The sequence below is a fragment of the Zerene cesonia genome, chromosome 20 (assembly GCF_012273895.1).
Source record: "Zerene cesonia ecotype Mississippi chromosome 20, Zerene_cesonia_1.1, whole genome shotgun sequence".
Classification (NCBI taxonomy): domain Eukaryota; kingdom Metazoa; phylum Arthropoda; class Insecta; order Lepidoptera; family Pieridae; genus Zerene; species Zerene cesonia.
Window position 1 is genome coordinate 246,369 of NC_052121.1, and position 21,003 is coordinate 267,371.

Consider the following 21,003-nt stretch of genomic DNA (forward strand, 5'->3'; position numbering starts at 1 on the left):
TGAAGCGCCAAGCTCTAACTGCCAACTTATTGAGCATATATTGTATGGCGTAATATAACAGTCATATTCTGTCTTCCATGAAATCATTAGTTCATTGCTACTACCCTTTGTGTAGAAAAGTAAATTAATGTACAGGAAGATAACAAATAATAAATAACAAAAAAAGATGTAATAAAACCTGTTCTTCCAAGAAAAATAAACATCATTAAATATAACGAAGTAATCAAAATTTACAAAGAATCCTATTACAGTAATACGTTATGTAGAATCTCTATTATTTATGTTTAATTTGGCTAAGCGTTCTAAATTCAAATTCGAATTCGTTTATTAAATCAAATACTTAACCTAACCTTTTAGCTAAGTAGGTACGTAATGAATTTGCAAATAAATAGCTTAATAAAATTAGGGATAAGTAAAGGGAATAAAGCCAATTAATAATAATGGTTAGGTACGGGATATGAGTCTCCAACCCACAGTCATCACACAAATACTATTTAAAGCGGATCTTCTGTGGAGGGGGTACCTTTCCTGGTACGAGCTGTCTAATTCACGCCGAAACATGCTCAACTCCCAGACAATGTATCTCACTCTCACTCACTCCTTACAGCATATATAAGAGAAAAGTCGCATACCCAGTGGGTGCCTGGTGGCAAAGGTATCTTAGTGAGGTCATTGTGGTATTAATCCAGCGGGATAGAGTAATCTCCGGCCAAAGCTTAGCAGCGAGCGCTGCATCCCATCTCAGATATTGAAACGTAAAACATTGCATGTGATGATTGGATTCCGGTTTTAATGTGAGGCTTTTTATAAGTTAACTGGTGCTCTGAATTTTCACATATATGTCACATATTCACTTCATTCATTGTTCACATATTAAATAGTTTAAAGTGAATAATATTATCTACTACGTACTAAATACTATCCCATTCAAATAAAAGCTTATTTTTTAAACTATTATTTACTTTAAATTTATTTTATAGATCTTAATATATAATTTTATAATATATAATCTTAATAGGATTTTTATATTCTTTAAAAATTCTCATTTATAAAGTTTTCGCCTTTGCCGTTGGCTTCGTACGCGTTAATTCGGTGTAGTTTAATGGATTTTATTAATAAACCTTTATCTAGAATCACTCTATCTATTAAAAAAAAACCATCAAAAATCAAGATCCTTTGCGTAGTTCTAAAGATTTAAGCATACAGGGCAAAAAAGCAACTTTGTTTTATAATATGTAGTGATTCGAATGCTATTAAACTAAATATTTATATTTAATATAATATATATTGGTACTATCCAAGACGAAACAACCATCTATATCTATAATTGGGATCGTAATATGATCGTACGATCGAATAACAGAACACAATTAAATTATTACAAGCAATATTATTAAAGAAAATTGATTTAAAACTTGTATTGTGATATCATGTCATTAATATGAACATCATTTATAGAAATCTTTTTTTCAGTATAAAATAGATCATATTTTTGCGACTGAATAGGGTTTCTCAGTACCGCTCCAGTGAATAATATCTTGTTTATTTGATATGTTCTCAGCTTTGACATTACAATATCCAATTATAAATAATCCGTCAATAATATAAATTTTCCCATTTCACGGAATCTTCAGAATTTTTGGGGTGAAATAAATGGATCACGCGGTTCGGTCTGATCAACGTGGCTAAAAGGATATTGGTATATTTATAATGTAATCATATTTTAAGTATTTAGGATTAGAATACTTTAAGATTCAATGTCCCTTAAATTCTACTATAACGTTACAAACGCGAAAGTTTGTAAGATTGTATGTTTGTTACTTTTTCACACAAAAACATTCGTTGGGATCTGTATGAAAATTGGTATATTATGTTACACTTTATCCGGGTTCCACGCAAGTGAATCCGCAGGATCTAGGTAGCCATTAATAAACACACAAAACATTCCCATAATTCAAACAACACGATCCCTCTATCTACTAGAAGTTAATATATCAAACGAATTACTTCAAAAGTCTTTTTAAAATGTTTGAGTCGCACAATCGATGGTCATCGTTCCGCCGTTAGAATTTATTTGCTGTAAAAGTCCAAAACGGGATAATTTTTCAGTCTGGCTGTGCAGTCAGTGGGCTGGAAGCGCAGTCCATCAGCGCTCAGATTTTAACCAGACTCGAGCACGTGGGCCAAGTTACGGTAGTTAGCGATCATGTTACCTACATTGCTTATTTAACAGCAGTCATTATTAATTTAAAAATAAATACAAGAGTTAATAAGTTTTCGGAATGCGCGAAACTGAGCTGGTGGTTCGCCTGATGGTAACCGATCACCACCGTCCATAAACACACGCAGAGTTAGTGCCTCTACGAATGCGCTGCCCGCTTGTAAAGAGAAAGGGGTAAGGAAGGGATTGGCTGGAAAGAAGGAATGGAATGGGAAGGGAAAAGGGAACGGGTCTCCGGCTCCCCGACTTACCGCACGAATCACAGTGGCATGCTACTATTTCACACCGAGCTGGCCCAATTCGTGACGGAGCGTGCTCGACTCCCAATTCGATACATAACATGTATACCCTAGCCCTTAATTCTCAGCCGATGATGCTTCGTATGTAACACGAAAATACGATGATGTTTATGAGACATTTACTCACCTACGTCGAATGCGAGCCCAACTATTTATTTAAGTTAAGATCATTTGATATGCAAAAATAAATCTGTATATTTTCCATAAACGTTTGTTTCTGTAATCTGGCAACATAACATACAAAACAGTAAGTAATGATAGCGCTTCCCTCTCTCTGCCTTATCGTGTATGAGGTGACGGACTCATTACTACCTTTCAGGTAAGTGGGATCTATGTACGTCAATATTTTGAATACAAATGTTTTCCCCTAACATTTCAGATATTTTCTATAATATTTTTATAAAAAATCATGTTAGCGAATTCCGCTCCCGCTACCGCTGCCACTCGCTACTTCTTCGAGCACCTCTGGCTAGACAGATGCTAACACATTTTTCAAGTCACTTTGGAGTCAATGTTTTATCTCCGAGACGGAATATAATTTGTACACATTTAACATTCAATTAACGATAAATAATGGCGAAATTACGCTAAATATTCAAATTGAACGGTTGTGATGAACGTTCCACTCCGGCCTTCGCTCGTTGGGCATTTGTATTGGAATTGTTTGAAACAAATCAGTAATTAAGGAACACAAATCCTCATGATAATCCCTAATGGTAGTCTTATTTTCAAGCTCGGAGAAAATAGACTAATTCGTTTATTATATTGAACAATATTTACGTATTAATACAATATTTTACCTTATGACTAAACTAAACAAAATGACATCATTTTATCATAATTTCTTTACAATATTCATTAATAATGTTAGAATAAGGAAATGATCTCAATATTATATCGCTTGATATTTATTTAACTTAATATAAAAAGAATACCTAATCCTCTGAATATAAACTTTTTTTTTGTAACTTAATAGTTTAAAAAATGCTAATGCATTATTACTCTGGGTAGAACTTAATGTGAATGGTTCTACGGTTAGCCATGCTTTTACTCTCTGCCATCGGAGTGTCAGAAACATTACACATATTAACCAGCATTACAATTAACATAATAACGTCATTATGAACATTAGAGTAGCCCTACAACTACCCCACCCAACCTGGGCGCCAGAAAACAAATCCCATGAAGTAAATATCTTACTTTTTCATTATATTTGCATTCACCAATATTTCGACTCAAATTAAATGAAGAGTGAGTCAATCACATCGCGATTTGCGGGGGCTTAGCGGAGGGTTGCTGATTGATCTCACAGATTATCGACTTAGCACCGTTCATTTTCTAAGAGTCTCGAAATATAAATGAATATATGTATGCCGATTTAACTTTTGAGATTCACATAATTCTTTTCTACTAAAAGGGTCACCGATGCGACGTTTGAACCAATGGAATGGACCAGATTACTATAATTTCCTATCGAGCACATAATTAATAACGACAATCGGTTGAAAACCCACCGAATTACTAAGAATGACAAGAAAAAACTGCATTTGAATTGAAAAACGATTTCGTATTTGAGAAAATTGTTTAAAATATCCTTTGTTAAAACAGTGTTTTCAATGAGCTCTGTCTCTTTGTGATACATATACTAGAATAACCAATTGCTTGAAATTCGACACTCTGGTTATAAGAACTCCTGTCGTTTTGTTACATGTATTGCAATTGAACCTACATTAAAAAAAACTAAATTTATTTAATAACACGATATACAAATAGACATAAAAAGATATGATAATAAAAATGTTAGTACAATGCAATAGTATATATAATATAGTATAGTATGTGGTCTCTTGGAAATAATCTTCAAACGGAATATGCAAGCAGGAGAAATTAGTAAAAAGCAAGTAACCTATACCAGTACTTCCATACCAATCCGTAAGCGAATCGTATTATTTCATTTTTAGCGCAGTTACATATTTTGATTTGATTTGAATTTGAACTTACTTTGATTTGAATTATACGCACAACTGATTAATCGGTCACGGAAAGCGGTCGTCAATAACGTGGTTATAATTTAGCGAGTGTGAAATTCGTTTACGATCCATTCCACACGTCACACATTTCTGAATAATTCCCGATTCCATTTGGGAAGTAATCGCTTGAATATTTGCTGAAATTGTTTTAACTGATCGCTTTAGATTTGTATTGATATAAGAAAACGTGATTTATAGGTGTGGAATTAACAATTATTATTATTTCAATGTCATAAATAGTAATTGATTTTAGTTATATAGTATCGATAACAAACAAAATTTAAATATACGCAATACATCTACCATAAAAATCAGCTCCGCAAATAACCGTGGCGTGCTTATCTTGATATTATTTGAATTTGGAATTAAAATAGAAAAAAAAACATTTTATTTGTTTCTATTAGAAACTCGGGATAAGTTATTATATCTTCTCTTGGAAAGACGGTTCGACTAGCTATCATTACCAAATAACGAACACATGTTCCAAGCGTCTACTAGACAAATACTCAATGAAACAAACTGAGAAGACAAAAAAAAAACCATAAGTAGGTAGACTAAAGAAGTACCCCAGTATCGGCTACAGAGGTCCCCAATCCCCTATTATCCAGCCAGTAAGCTGTAGCTTACAATATAAGTCGAATTCTCGAAGATTCCATTACAGATCTGCGCATTTTAACGTCTCCGCACATTTTATATTGGAATACAGCTATACGTTTGTAGCAAACAACCAATATCCATAATGGACCAATTGATAACCGTCGTGTTGAACGATATTGAAAAGAATGTACGTATGTTCGCTTAGAGAAATTACGAGGTTCCTTCGTGAATGGAATGAATGGTAGAAGTGATTTTCTTGCGAGTATTCTCGAACTGATTTTATGCTTCTGTGCTTCTATAAGAAGTCTAATTGAATAAATAAATGTCTGAGTTTGAGTTTATTAATAATTTATAATTATTATTCCCTATACAACATAACAAGTGCTATATATTCAAATCATAACTTTCTGATTAAGGAACTACTTACCGCAATACCCTGTTCCGCTATAAAAACTAAAATACTACCAACACTACAGTAAAAACTGTTTATTACGCCTGTACAAAAGTTCGGTTAAAACAAATAGACTGGAGAGGCGCGACGCTGGTTCGTTAAAACTTTGGCGTTAGTAATAAACACCTAAACTTCACTGTGTATTATATAATTTTATTATTAAGTCCTTTACTGTCCCTGTAAACTAAAAGACTTAACTGTTTTAATATAGACGATTTTTTTAAACTTATGAAAGCTATTTTCATTGTATGTCTTTTATATAATTAAACTAAAATTCCTTATACCCACTTCTAACATAAAATAAAAAATAATTACAGCATAAAAAATAAGATATAATATGTACATATTAAACAGATTTCATATACTTCTTGTTCAATCATACAAACGTAAACATATTTACTTAGTAGCAATAATAAATATAACATGGGTACATCATTAATTTTACAGGCCTACTTATTTTCTTGTGTTTGATTTTATTCGAGTAATATATATTTAGAAATTCAACATTTTTTTGTTATTTAAAACTTTCGAAATGTTTTATTTGAAAATATTTATCAAATTATAATTTCTTATGAAACTTTTATAGGCGTTGTTTGAGTTAGAGTTTATTTGTATATACTTTCGTAGTTAAATCTATTCCGTATCTTTCTTCTTTTCTTATAGCACGGGGCAGCGGAAGACGAAGCATTCAGCGAAGCAGAACAGCTGTATTAAGAAAATATTCCAGCTTTATCGTATTGTTTTGGTATTCAGTATTTTTCCACGTAACGTGATTTGCAAAATGTTTTATTCAAACGGCGTTAAGTAATATACTAGCATTACCTTTGGCACGATACCAAACGCATACATTATCGACGCTAGGCTTAAATATTCTCTAGACTAGATCGCTTGCAATGCCTGCTTACATGCCATGGATTACTGCCTGCGATTTTAAATAAAAATTGTTATGTGTGAAACAAGGGTGTGGATTGAATCAGAAGCTCATATTAATTGCAGGAAACGAATAACTATGTGGTCTGTAGTAAGGATAACTTGTATAATAAAATTATATACTCATTAAAGATATACTTTCTTACACCCCAGACTGAATAACACTAGACGTTCTTATTAACATCATGGACGTACATATCAACAATTTAATTGCATAATTCCAGTTCCGATGAATTTTCGGCATAAAAACTATCCTATCTCCCTTTTCGGGTCTCAAACTCAACTCAAATCTTCCTTCCTTGGTTTTATTGCACGGATATCGCATCTCCCAGTCAGTAAGCCTATATTCCAGCAAGGGTGCCGTCAGTGTGTTTCGCAAAGCGAGTAAAGTGCATTGAAGGACGCTACTTTGAATGTTATACGGCGCGTCGGACCTGCGATGGATTCCGCATATATTTAAGTCCGTGTTTATGCTAGTATTTATTATTTACTTTTGACCGACTTTGGCGTTTTAGTGTCGTATTGGTGGGGGTTTGTTATGTGGTCCAGTGGTCAGCCCGCAATCGCAACGATCAAAAGATTCATCGTTCGAATCCCAATGTTTAATTGAAACATATGAAGTGAGAAATCAGTTAGTCAGATGTACAAAATGTATTAATTTAAAGCACCTTAAAATATAACTAAGACTCACCAAAAACCACCTCAAACTCAAACTCAAACATTTATTGATTCAACTAGATTTACTTCAGAATCGCTTTATTCTTTAAAATAAATAATTAATAATTTACTACCGATTCGGAAAGCAGTTTCTTCAGAGAAGACACTCATTAATACTAAATTAATTTATATCAACTGTGAATTAAAAATGGGTCAAAAAGCAGCACAGATTCCCTAAAACATTTCTACAATAAAAGCCTTCCATTGCAAAACTATAACAATAGAGATACAAAAAAAATATCACTAAGCAATACATTAACTCGCAATATAGTGAAAAAGTTTCCACGTTAGTGCCGCGAAGGCTTATTTCGGCCGCAATGACAGGCTCTTGGCAAGACTCTGTGGCAAATTACCCCGGGCCAAGTAATGGACCGTGCTGATATTTCCGGGTTAGGCCGCACTAGGCTTGGCACGCGGCTACGCTCGCTTTGTAGAATTTATTGCTTGACATTTAAGTGCAATTAGTATGAAATATTTTCAAGTGTTCAATTTAAATAGTAATGTAGATAATTAGACTGAAAAATAGTATAAGAATTTTTTATGTCATAACGGGCAGTTGAGTTGATGGTTCGCCTGATGGTTAGCGATCACCACCAGCTATGAACAATCGTTGAGTTAGTGCTGCGAATACGCTGCCCGCTTCTAAGGGGAAAGGAATAGGGAAAAAGTTCAGGACTAGAAAGAAGGAATGGATTGGAAATTGTGAGGAAAAGGATACGGGCCTCCAAATTGTGTCTACGTTGCATTTAGTTCTCACGTATAGAAAATAGTAATAATAATTTAATATCACGCGATATTAAATTATTTTTATTCAGATTTAGAAATTAATTAACTTTTAACAGATTTCAAAGTCGATTTTTTCCCTGTTTTGCGATTTAGTTCCAGTCTCCCTGTGGCCAGGTTCGCTGTAAAGTGTTCGAAACACGGGGTTTAACAATATTCAGACCTTACCTAAAGCGCTTGGGTGACTCAACCGGGTTCGGTTTAACCGGGTTTATTACTAGTAATATTATTTTGTTATTTAAATTTTAATACTTTATTTTAAATACAGCCTGGGTGTGTGTGTGTGTGTGATTACTTATACTTGCAACTCCCCTGATAAGTTAATAAAAACCTGTAGTAAGAGAGTTCCCTCTTCCTCATTTGTAGCTATCTGTGCTTAGCTTTAGCTTTAGGTGTTAGCTGTGGTTAGCTTCGTTGATTTATTAATATATGCCGTATAAAACATAAAAGAGCAATATTAAAATCTTGGAATAAATACAGTCCAATAAAAATGCCTAAGACTAACACAATTCACAATTCATACATGACATTATTGTACATTAGAATTGCTCCATACATATTTAGTCTAAAAACAACAGAGATCTCTCAGATATACTTTATGTACCCAGTCTACAGTTTTGCGAGTACACAACGAATAAAAACAATAAAACTTTTTATTTACACAGCGTTCTTACAAGAAAAATTATCAATATTCTCAAGTAAATTTAACATCAACGCATGTCGACTGGATAATATTTAATTTATTATTTATAGCGTGTATATGTTTTCATGCATTTATATTACCCATGTTTCGTTTTATATTGTCCCTTATTCTTTGAGTTTATGTAAAACGCTATTCATTTGAATATAAAATTAAATGTTCTTATTTATTAAGCTAAATAATCTAGCTATGTAGACCCTAGCCCAGTGTACTGTCTAGATCGCTGGATCCAAGAAATGAATGGTTGTAACATTGACCACTGGGCTGGTCGACTCCACGAACCGAACGCACACTGATGTTGAATCGCTCACGCTTCGAGCAGTAGACATCACTTCTAAACAGATATATTATTCGCTGGATTTTGGTCATAGAGCAATGATATCTCACAGAAGAATAATTACCAACTTCTTATAAGATGCCGCTTAACATTAATAATGATTATTTAAAAAAAAATTAAACAATGCGTTCAATTTAATCAAAAATGCTGAATAAGTTTTACTAGTGGGTATATCATTGTTTCTACAGAGAGAAAGTAAACTGTTATGATGATATAACCGATATATGACAGTTCTTATTATAAAAAAGAGTTTAAAGTAAACAATGAAATGAACGTATAATGAGTGTGATGACAGATAGGCCGCTAATAAAAACAGATGGCGCAATTTATCTCAGCTTTCTCTTGAAATCATGCGGGTGACCTGTAATTCGCGTCCGATAATCGGTCGCGATAGCATCCGGCAACAAAGTAATAAATAGGTTTTATAGGTCAGACTAATGAAGTCCCAGACGCGCTGGGTTAATATAATTATTGTGACGTAAATGAGTTAACTGGCTCGTATACGAAACATCCTTTGGCTCGATCCTTTCTATGTTGTTTTTGTTTACCTGATAATATTGTATAGATTGTTTTCTTTATTCATTACTATATATATTATACTCGTACGCTTACTTAATATGTCCTAGTGTAATAAACGGAAGGTAGTTGAATCGACTTTTATAATCCAAACAGTTTAAGAGGGAGATAAGATGGATTGTGTTGGAAAATTCATTAATGTTTTAGACTATAATAAAAACCAAGTTGTGCAACATTTTGCGCTATGATGGATATACAATAAATCCATTTGGCTAAAAAACTTCGAGTACAAAGAGATTAATATGTAAATATACAGTAATTATAAAAAGCAGTGGTGGCTCTGTGGTGAGAAACTCTGACTTCAAAATCGATAAGTTGGGGTGCGAGACCGGGCGAGCGTGCAGGAAATAAATTGATTTTTCAATTTACCTGTGCATGTAGATAACATCACCACTGCTTAAAACGGTGAAGGAAAACATCGTGAGGAAACCGGCATGTCCGAGAATTAAAAGTTCGACGACGTGTGACATCTGCCAACCCGCACTTGGCCAGCGTGGTGGATTATGGCCTGAACTCTCATAGGAGGCCTGTGTACCCGCAGTGGAAACATATATGGGCTGATGATGATGATACTGTAATTAGGACTGTCCTATCATTCAATATTGCACGTATATTGAGGCTGTAACTCCAAGACGCTATAACAATACACGTTCATTATCCAGACTAATAACTAGGCAGTACGTCAAACATCAATACAGTCTATCGGACACGCGAGTCAGCTATCATCATTACTCACCGCCAGCCCACCCTTGCCTTCATTAATTACGAGCGCATATTCCTTGTCGAGAAATGCATTTTATCTTAATTAATATTACGCCGTTTTTAGTGCAATCGGCAAATTGATAGAATCTAGTGATGAAATATGAGATTGTATAAATGAATTACACACGTTGATCGGAGGTGAAATGGGTTTAACATAGCTTAAAATATAAAATATATTGTGTATAAAAAATCAGAGCTTTGTATCTTTTATACATAGATATATCATATTTTTAACTCAAATTTTAATATACAAATAATATAATTTATATAATAAGTAATGAACTACTTAACTATAATAATAAGTAATGAAATAATTTATCATTTTGTTATTAGTAGCGGCGGCCCATATCCTTTCCCTTTCCAATTTGAAGTCTGCAATTCATTTGTAGAGATGTAAGGTCGATTGCAGACCTCCAAATGCTGGCAGCCCTGCAAATATTCATGGGTGTTGGTAGCGCTTACCATCAGGCGACCCACCAGCTCCATTGCCGCCAAATTAATTTTATGGGTTGCATTGACTGTTTGGACCAATGTTACCTATTTCTATAATATATAATATTCAAAAGAATTTTTTTAAATCAGTACTGCGTGTACTACGTAAAATTTTTAAGAAAACTGTATCTGTATGTAAAAATTTATTGTGGGAGTCGAGCGCGCTTCGGCACGAATTGGGCCAGCTCGCACCGGGGAAGTACCACACCCCCACAGAAAACCGGCGTGAAATAGTGGCATGCCACTGTGTTTCGTACGGTGAGTGGGGGAGCCGGAGGCCTGTTTCCTTTTCCTCACCCGTCCCAGTCCATTCCTTCTTTCCAGTCGTTAATCCATTCCTTTTCCCTTACCCCAAAAAAGCTCAGTTGCTCAGCTCAGTTGCCCGCTATGACATAAAAAAAAATCCAATTTATTTATTTTCTCGTAAAAACATAAACGTCCAAGAATTAATTGGATCATAATTGGCCGAGATGTACTCGCCGCTTCGAGTAGTAAAGTTTACTGCCTTGATATAATTGTCTTGTTGTCTTTAAGATAAAGTTTTTTAAGTGCCTTAGTATTAGAAGATCGTAAAGTTAAATTCCTTCATAGTTCAAGCATGTAGGTGTTTATTCTGGATTAAGAATATCTTATCTTGTTTCTATGGAGATCGTGTCCAGATAATAATTTTGATTAAATACTTCCTACGCTTCAATATCAATTAATGTATAGACTCAAAGTTCGGAAAATAATGCTTATAAGTGAAAATACATATTTGCAGAACATTTTCTCTATTTTTATCCATAATAATTTCATATAATTGAATTTGAAAATCAACAACACGGGCTTATGTCCAGTCTAGTGCGCTGAGTGTTCTAAAAAATGCAACTTAGCAATATAGAACGGAAATTCGACTTTGCCACCTTCAAAATAGAGTTGGAAACACTCTGTTATAGTTGTACGAACTAAAAAGCTACACTGATACGAAGCGGTTTCGGCACGTCACACCGAATTACAAGGATTATTTTTAAAACAGCAAAAGAAAAGAGAAAATTAAACTTTGATAAGAAAACAAATTTGGCTTTGGATTCACGCTTCGGGCTCATGATAACAAGAAACAGTATAATTATACAATGTTTAAGTTTACTTAGGTGAAACAAATTGTTCTCAAGTGAGCTTCGTAATATCGCTATTTCTGATATATATATATAATTATTTAACACACAGGACTAAGATAAGGATATTTTAAGTTCGCGATTATTTTAAACATAAAATTGAATTTATTAAAACAATTAAGATTACCCGATACATTATCTAATAATTCCTGGAGTTTAAAACATTTGAAGCACATTCCCGAATGTTTTAATCTTTTGGTTCTTACCCAAAAAATAAGAACAGACAAAACTACTCTATATTAACTCAAGCATGTTGTAAAAAATATTGTAGATTTTGTAATAGATACCGTTTTGAATACCTATGACCCACTTAGGAATAAAAGAAACCGTCATAAAATGAGGTAAGGTACACTCAGTAACAAAATGCCAAGTTGGATATGATAGTTGAGCGAAATACAGTTCGGTGTAAACGGGCGGTCAAGATGTATATAAATAATAGTAACATCCTTCCACTGACCCGACTGCCCTTTACAGTATCATACTTTTTATATCCCTCCCTCCCCTCCCCCACCACCTCTCCCCCGCACATACCCGCGAACCGCGAAACTTAGCGTTGATTAAATTTTTAGCAAGAACATTGAAGAACATTCCGCGGAGAAAAATGGCTTCATAATGCAGCACATATTTACAAAACACCATTCTGTTAGCTGCAAGCCGCGTGGACGTCGGCAAATTTTAAAAATTTACACTTCCGTACGGTATTCTTTAGTGTACAAAATTTTCTGTCGCCTTTTTCAGCGAGATAACACGTAATGCCATCTGATGGGACTGCGCAGATTTACTACGATTGTATGCTATGAATTTAGAGACAACCTTTACTGAGAAAACCTTCAAAAATATCATCAACCTCAGATTATATTCACTATTTAGTCTTCGTATTTAGTACGCATGGTCTTAGAAATGATTATTTGAACTTTATATCTTGCGCGAAGAGACATTCTTCGAATATTGACTTGAGTTTTTTTCATAGTTCCAAGTATTTAATGAGCAAAATCGATCTTTTTTCGGTTTCACGTAACACTGTTCAGTTTAGCACACTTTTAATTTTCACAGGTTCAGGAACAGCTAAGGTAATTTGTAAAACATCAATATATTTTTAAACAGAAATTTTATTTGGTTTTAAAGCAAATCTTTATAATATTGACTCAAGTTTTTTAATAGTATAAAATGTATGTGGTCGATCAGCGAAACGGATTTTAACTGAAAAGTTAGGGGTTCGAGACCAGACGAGCGTGCAAGAAATAAACAGATTTTTATTATTTATAGCAGCGTGTTTATGACATACAAAAAAAAATACGAATGCAAATGAATTTTTAAAGATAAGATTTGTTAATATATAACGTAAAAATAATTGACTAGGTTTGAATTGAGATTATTTAATGCAGATGAAAAAACTTCTTTCTTCGGATAAATACAATTTACATTTGTCTCACTGATCGATTTCTTTATGAAAATTAACCAGCCGTCTGTACCCTGGTACGAGTTATCTAAACACAGGGCCGTCAATAAATTAAAACAACACGTGTATTAATAACAATTCTCCTCGCACAATGCAAATAAAATAATGTAAACAGCAGGTATGAAGCTAAACCGATATAGTTACCAACAAAAGCCGAGAGTATGTGGTTTGGGCTAAACTTGCCTTCACCGAGCTTGATCGTGTAAAACAATGCAGACTGATGTTTTGCAGCGAACAGTTCACGATGTTTTGCTTTAGATAGAACCTAAGTTTGTTTAGGGATTAGAACATCAATTTACAGGTTGTAAATGACGATATTATGTTTGTAAATAGACTCATGTAAGTGTGAATGATGAACTTTTTTTGTAATTGCAGGACCTTTGTTTGTATTATTTGATACAAATGAAGGTCCTGCGTATACATAAGAATGATGTATCAATATAAAGAAATGTTAGTTTTTTTTTTCATAATTAGACCAAATTTAAACAGACACGGGAAGCACTACCTTTCAAATAAAAAAAAAGGTCTGTTTAGTGTTCACCCAGTCGAAAGTTCTGAGGTAACAAACTCAAAAAAAGTATGGTCGAATTAATAAGATCTTCCTTTCATTTGAAGTGGGTTGATAACAATTGCAAATATTATCGAGTAAGAAGCGATTAAAAAAACAAAATCTATTTTTTAACGCATTATTGTGTTTGTTATATTTTAACGAATTTAATTTTTCTATCCATATCTAATACTTAAAGATATTGCATATTGCAAGAAATATAATAACAATATTTGATACAAAGCCACTCAAGGAGATGCCTCGCTTGCTTGCAACGGAATACATTGTTTTCAATAATTCATCTTCAATTGAATATTGTATAACAGATGACGGCAGAGCGTATGCTGTTAAGATGATAATTGTGCAGCATCTGTGACACGGATGCGAGGGATGCAAACGTGACTCCGGGTTAAGTGTGGCCACATCTGCGCCTGCGATACAATATCACTGCAGTTTAGATGCATAAAAGCTACGTATACGTACATTGTGTCCCTGTTAGAAGACTGTAACTGACTGACATTTGTTTTTGTCATTTTCTTCATCGGAATACTTTGTTTGTTTAACCTCAATTTTCAAACGACTTTAAAAAAGAGGAGTATGTGTTGTTTTTGTTACCTCATTACGTTTTACTGGGTGAACTGATATGTCTAATTAATTTTTATTTGAATGTTGATGCCTGGTATGTGTTTAAATTTGGTCCAGATGTTTTTGAAGTTACTTTGGTTTGATATGAAATTATATTTAAGCATTCCGCCCGCATAGTAACGAAAAATGTAGATATTAATTGACTTCCCACATAATCTCCGTTACCATTGTATTGTTGTATTTCTGGAACTTTTTAATATATATACCATAACTTTTTCGAATTTAAGAATAATGTGACAAACATCTAAGTATATCGGTTCAGTAGTATAAGCGTGAAGACGGACAGACAGACAGAGTTTTGCATTTATAATATTTGCAAATTTTTTGGAGAATAAAAATGTAGTTGTTATGTATTTCAGCAAATCTAGCTCTAAAACAAGCTTTAAACAATCTTTTTACATGTTCAATACATAAAACACTATCGACACCTAATACATGATAAAAACTTTATTCAAAACTCGCAGCGAAAATTTATACGAACGCGATAACGGTGGTTCGTTTAAGCGCTTGAGACGCTCGATTTTCAGCGTAAACTATCGGAATCAAGATAAAACTTTACTGCTAACTGCACCACAATTTTAATATGGAAAAGTTTGTCATAAAACTATCATATTATATTCACTTTATTTGCCTTTTTTAATACCGCGAGCAGATGTGATGTGAGCGCGTTTATGACGAGCGATAACCATGATTGTGGCGATAAAACACGGAGTGTCGCGCGTCCGTATGTGTGTGCATAGCCTTATTTACGGCCACTTGCCATCGCTTGTAATGGACGAGAGAATTGGATTTGTCTTTGCTCAATATTTGATAGCGTTGTCTTAATAAAGTGTCGCCGAGATTCTCCATGTCTTCCCCAGTTCCGCTACGTTATCACTATATCGTATACTAGTTGTGCGCCCCGGCTGCGCCCGGCTCGTAGGCCCGGCTTATATGTACCAATAAAGCCTTTGTCGCTCAGTGATGTTGCAGCGAATTTTGAAACTAACATACAAAACTCAAAAGTTTCCTCTTTATAATATTAATGTAGAAAACAAAGCCGCTTTCCGCTGCCTGTCCCTATGTATCCTTACATGTTTAAAACTGCGCAACGCGCGTAGATAGAATGATTCAAACGGAAGGTTTAAGTTTAGTTAAATATACAACAGTTGGCAAATTATAATTAAAATAGATTCAGGATATAATCTACATCGCCATTTGGCCAATGACGCTGGTTTGAATCCCGCGTCGTGGTGAAATTTTTTCTATTCTTCAAAAAATTATCATTTTAAGTAAAGCATTTCAATGGTATATAACTGAAGATTAAACCTTTTTCTGACATAAAGAGCAAGCAATAGCTGATGATTAGCAAGCGATCACAGCCGCCATAAAGTTCTCATGAAGGAGTTGCCGATCTTTAAACTAATCTAGTGACATAACTTGATATGATTTCTTACTTCTATTTTAGTTTCTGTTCAAATAGTTTTCTTCACGAATTTTAATAATCTTTGACTATATTATTGGAATACCAATTAATTAGGAAATGATAGAGTATAAAGAACTAAATTACCTTTGTCCCGAAACTAATTAAGATTTTATTATCAAATGGAAATAACTTTAAATGAAAATCGAGTCCTTTGCTTGCCAATGGGCGATCGTGACAAAAATACATCTTTAAATAATCCCTCTTTTATATTTTTGACAATAAAAACTTCATACAGCTTCTATCGGTGGATCTATTTATAAGTATAAAAAAAATTTATACAATAGCCATGTACTAGCAAATATTATTTTTATAATACCTTTGTATTGTAGGTTTTCTTAAGAGAATCTTTTTGAAAATAAATAAATTTCCATTTGGTTATTCGATCTTTAGTTTATATGCTACTATTTCTACGGGGGTGTGGTACTTCCCCGGTGCGAGCTGGCCCGATTCGTGCCGAAGCGTGCTCGTCTCCCACATTTATAAGTCAATAAAAATAATTAAATCAACTTAACAAATCACACTAATTATGTTATTATTATTATCACACTTATAATAATATAAACGTGAAAGTTAGTTTGTATTGGATGTTTGTTCGTCAATCACGCTGAAACTACTGAACGGATTTTGATGAAAATGGGTACACAAACAGGGTATGAGGTGACTTGGGTGATAGAACATTTTTTTATGCCGATTAAATGGTGCCTTGGGATAAAACAGGAATCTTGATATCCGGGCGGAGCCGGGACGAGCGTCTAGTTATAAATAAAAATGTATCAATCAACGGGTGCTTGAAATGTCAGCCAATATACATATTGTTGTATTCGAATGGAAAATAATTTGGATTTTATTGTCCCGCTAATTGGCTTTGTTGTTCATTCAATAATTGCTCATTTTATTTCCCTGTATGCATATTTAACAATATCAATGTTTTCACTCGATTGAATTATTCCAATTTCGAATAACGTATAAAGCGATTTACTAAATGAAGTGTATATAATTATGTCATATTGTTACTAGCCGTGCCCGTGACTTCCTTCACGTGGGAGTGGGATTGGGACTATGTGTGGGCTGTGGGCCCACGCACCTGAGAATTGTTGCACAGCCAGCGTCCAGGCTCGATTCCTGATCTAATATATTTTCAAATGTATGAATGATGCCACAAAAATCCCTAGTCATTCCTAAGATATGTCTGTCCCATAGACACTAAATGCTTTTAAATATCTCTTTAACTACACATTACAACAAACACACATTCAACAACCCGTACAAGCGAAAATAGTGGTAGGAAACACCTTGTATAATATAAATTACTTGCAATTTAATAGAAAGAATGAAAAAAAAATGTCCTTGTTATTTATGACCCACCTTTGAAAATAGACGTGCGAGGCGAGCGAGACAAAGCGAGGAGGCGAACAACATTATTATTTTTATTTTGTTTCTAGGTTTTTCTTTATGTCATCGTCGGCAATGGAGCCACTGGGTCACGTGGTATATTTTAAAGTTAATAGAACCTCTACAGTATTCTTATTTTGTCTTACATGGAATCACGCTAAACTACACACAGAAAATTAATTTGCCAGCTTTATCACGATTCTTAAACTGAACGGCGAAATAAGTGAACACAGAATATTAAATTTGAACCCTTTTTACTGAGTCGTAAATTTTACGGCCATCAAAATGGGCTTCAATATCAACTATCGATTAAATGAATCGAGGTTTCTGTTCGTTTTACGACACTTTGAATACAACATCTTTATATAGCTATCCTTTGACGCAAAAACGGCTGAACAGATTTGGAGGAAATTAGGTTCATAGATTAGAAGCTTGAATATATGAAGATTACTATAACTCAGATATGACCGTCTTCTTGGCATAGCGGTAAACGCTTCAGCGTAGAACTAAGATTTCTTGGGACAGATACATTGCCTAAGTGACATGCATCTGTCCCATATCCCACTTAATTAATTATTAATTTAAATATCCTGCATGCTAGACCACTACCTCAAAACAACTTACATAAAAAAATATAATAATACAAAAGATTGAGTAGACCTAATTCTTTACTTTGAATAAAAATGTTGATATGATTGCCGTTGGCCTCCACATAATACCTTTAGTAATTGCACTTAACCGAGTTCAAGATAATGCCAATATAATGCTTAATACAATTTCTCCAAAAAGCATCACAATTTGTGATCATCGTACACGCGATACACAAAAGCATCAATGTTTTATCCAGTAAAAGCCGCAATTATGATCTCGCAGTCTCAAAAAACGCGGGCGGCTTGTTGCTATGACAATATTCTGTTACCGATCCATATCATGTTCATTGGTTCCCTTTGTTTATTTATTGCGATATTCATTAAGTTTTAGTGACTTCCTCAATGATATAAATACAATGATATTATAACTCTTAATACTAATAAAACATTTTTTGTATTAAATATCGTAAAGTTAAGGATTCTATAATACTAAAGGCAAAATTTAGCCTTATAATAAACGTATAACTCAATGCATAAGACTCACAGTTGTCACATTTTTATAAAGAGTTATATTTCATTTTCGTATCATGATTAGAGTTAGCATACTTTTTAATTAAAAATTATGAAAGATATTCGTTATGAAGTTTTAATTAAATGCCGAGAGCTGAGAATTTGATCATTATTATGCGCTTTAAAAATATAGCTTATCAACTTTAGGTACGTTGCCACCGCTTTGAATACTTTGAATACCTAAAATTTATAACTCTCAGTAGATATAATTAATTTTAAAGCGCTCATTTTGACCTTGTACGTTGAAACTCTGATACTTTTATGTATTACGTAAATATGCCCAGACCAATTTTTTTTTTTTGAGGAAATCTTGCATAGATACCCTCGCCCCTTAGAGCAAGAGCCGTGGGTTATGTCGGATTCCTACCTAACAAAATAATAATGATTGAGTAATGCTTTAATTATTATAGGTGGATCTAAAGAGCATAATACACTTAACACTTAAATAAAATGATAAATTAATAGACCCTCGATCACAAAATAATAAGTACAAGTAACTCAACCCCGTTTGTTATGCGGCGGCCATATTTTCCGATATTCATAAAATATAAATAAGAACACCCCAAAGCAATTGACCTTTTACGTAAATCAAAGTCAACGGTACATCTACACACACACACGCACACACACATATAAACAATATGCTTTTATGTCACTTAATTTCCCGCTAAAATACGGACGCACTATGACAGCTGGCCGCCAACCACAAATAACAGAATAGCGTAGAGTTAAGAACGTAGAGACCTCCATCAACTGTCGATACGGATTTGCGAAGAACCTACTGGTTTATCTGAGGGTTTTAAGATTTAATAAATGATCGGTGGCCCATCGACTGTGACAGCTTGAGCTGTAGTATTAGCATGATTGAAGTGATGCTGGGATGGTTCGACATTATAATGTATAGTCGACGGCGATTGAGGATAACATTAAACGTTATTTTGGCGCATTTTAGTATTGAGATCGTTATTTTATTATGTCAGTAGTTGTAGTCAGGGCGGAACGGTAAAGAAATAAGGGTATCTGATAAAACTTATAAATTAAAAAAAAAATCTTTTGAAGTCACTCGAAAATTGCAGCAATGAATAATTAAAACAAGTAAATATAATTTGGTGGCCCGGGAACCGTGGTTCTTCCTTACCCTTATCGCTTGAGGGTTTATATATTAAAAAATTGCCAATGTTTTCCCATAAATTGTTATCATTCTATTAATATTCATAGTCCTTCCCTTCGAAAGGTAAGAAAATTTAGAAAAATTCAAAGAAATCGAAATGCAAGCTGCGAAATAAAATCAAAACTGGTTTTATTAAATTTTAAAGTTGTATTGCTTTAAGCTTTTTGAATAGCTCTCACTGTAAAGTGTTGGAAACGGAGGGTTAAATAATATAATAAAAATCGCGTTAAAATCCGTTAAATAGTCTATAATTTCTTTTTAATTTATTGAATTAAATATGCATATAAATCTTCTATGTCGTGTCACAATGTTAGCTAGACCGATTCATCATGAAATTTTGTGTGCATATCGGGTAGATCTGGGAATCATTCAACATCTATTTTTTATACCCTTGAATGATAAGAGTAAGGCAGAACAGCGTTTGCCGGGTCAGCTAGTGGTTATATATACGCGGCAATATTTAATAATGAGATATTGTGTTCTTATAAGGGCAACATAAAAACTATTTTATCAGATTATTGGAAGATTACCTCGGTTGTAGATATTTGAGTCTGGATATCCACTTAATTATTGGCTCGGTAATAAATCCGCAATATGTTTGTGTCCAGGATGCAACCTTGCTATTGTGTTTGCTTTGACACAATAATCCAACATTTGGATCCGGATTAAAACCTACAAACTAAATATTTAAGGCGAACAAGCTAACCGATAAAGTTCTTTTTCAAAGTTCTATAATTCAAATAACTTTATTTATGTATGATAAATTGTTATTAAGAAATGTGATAATGGTACACACACACACACACTATTCGTATAATTCAAAATTACATATTTTGTTTCTATTTATAAGCCTGTGACGTCATTGGTAAAATGAGCAGCTTCCCATAAATAAGATACGTATAGAATATAAAAAGTATAAGCCATCTTAGTATAAAGTAACTAATTATATTGCAGCAGCATTAGATAGTCTTAACTTCCCAGTTTTTACTGGGTCCGCAGGGAATCATTATATTGCGGCTTAAATATGCACTCTAAAACGAAACCATTTTACCACATACAGTGAATGTATTTCTCCCTAACTATCTAGTTCAAGCACTATCTTTTTGTAATTACGA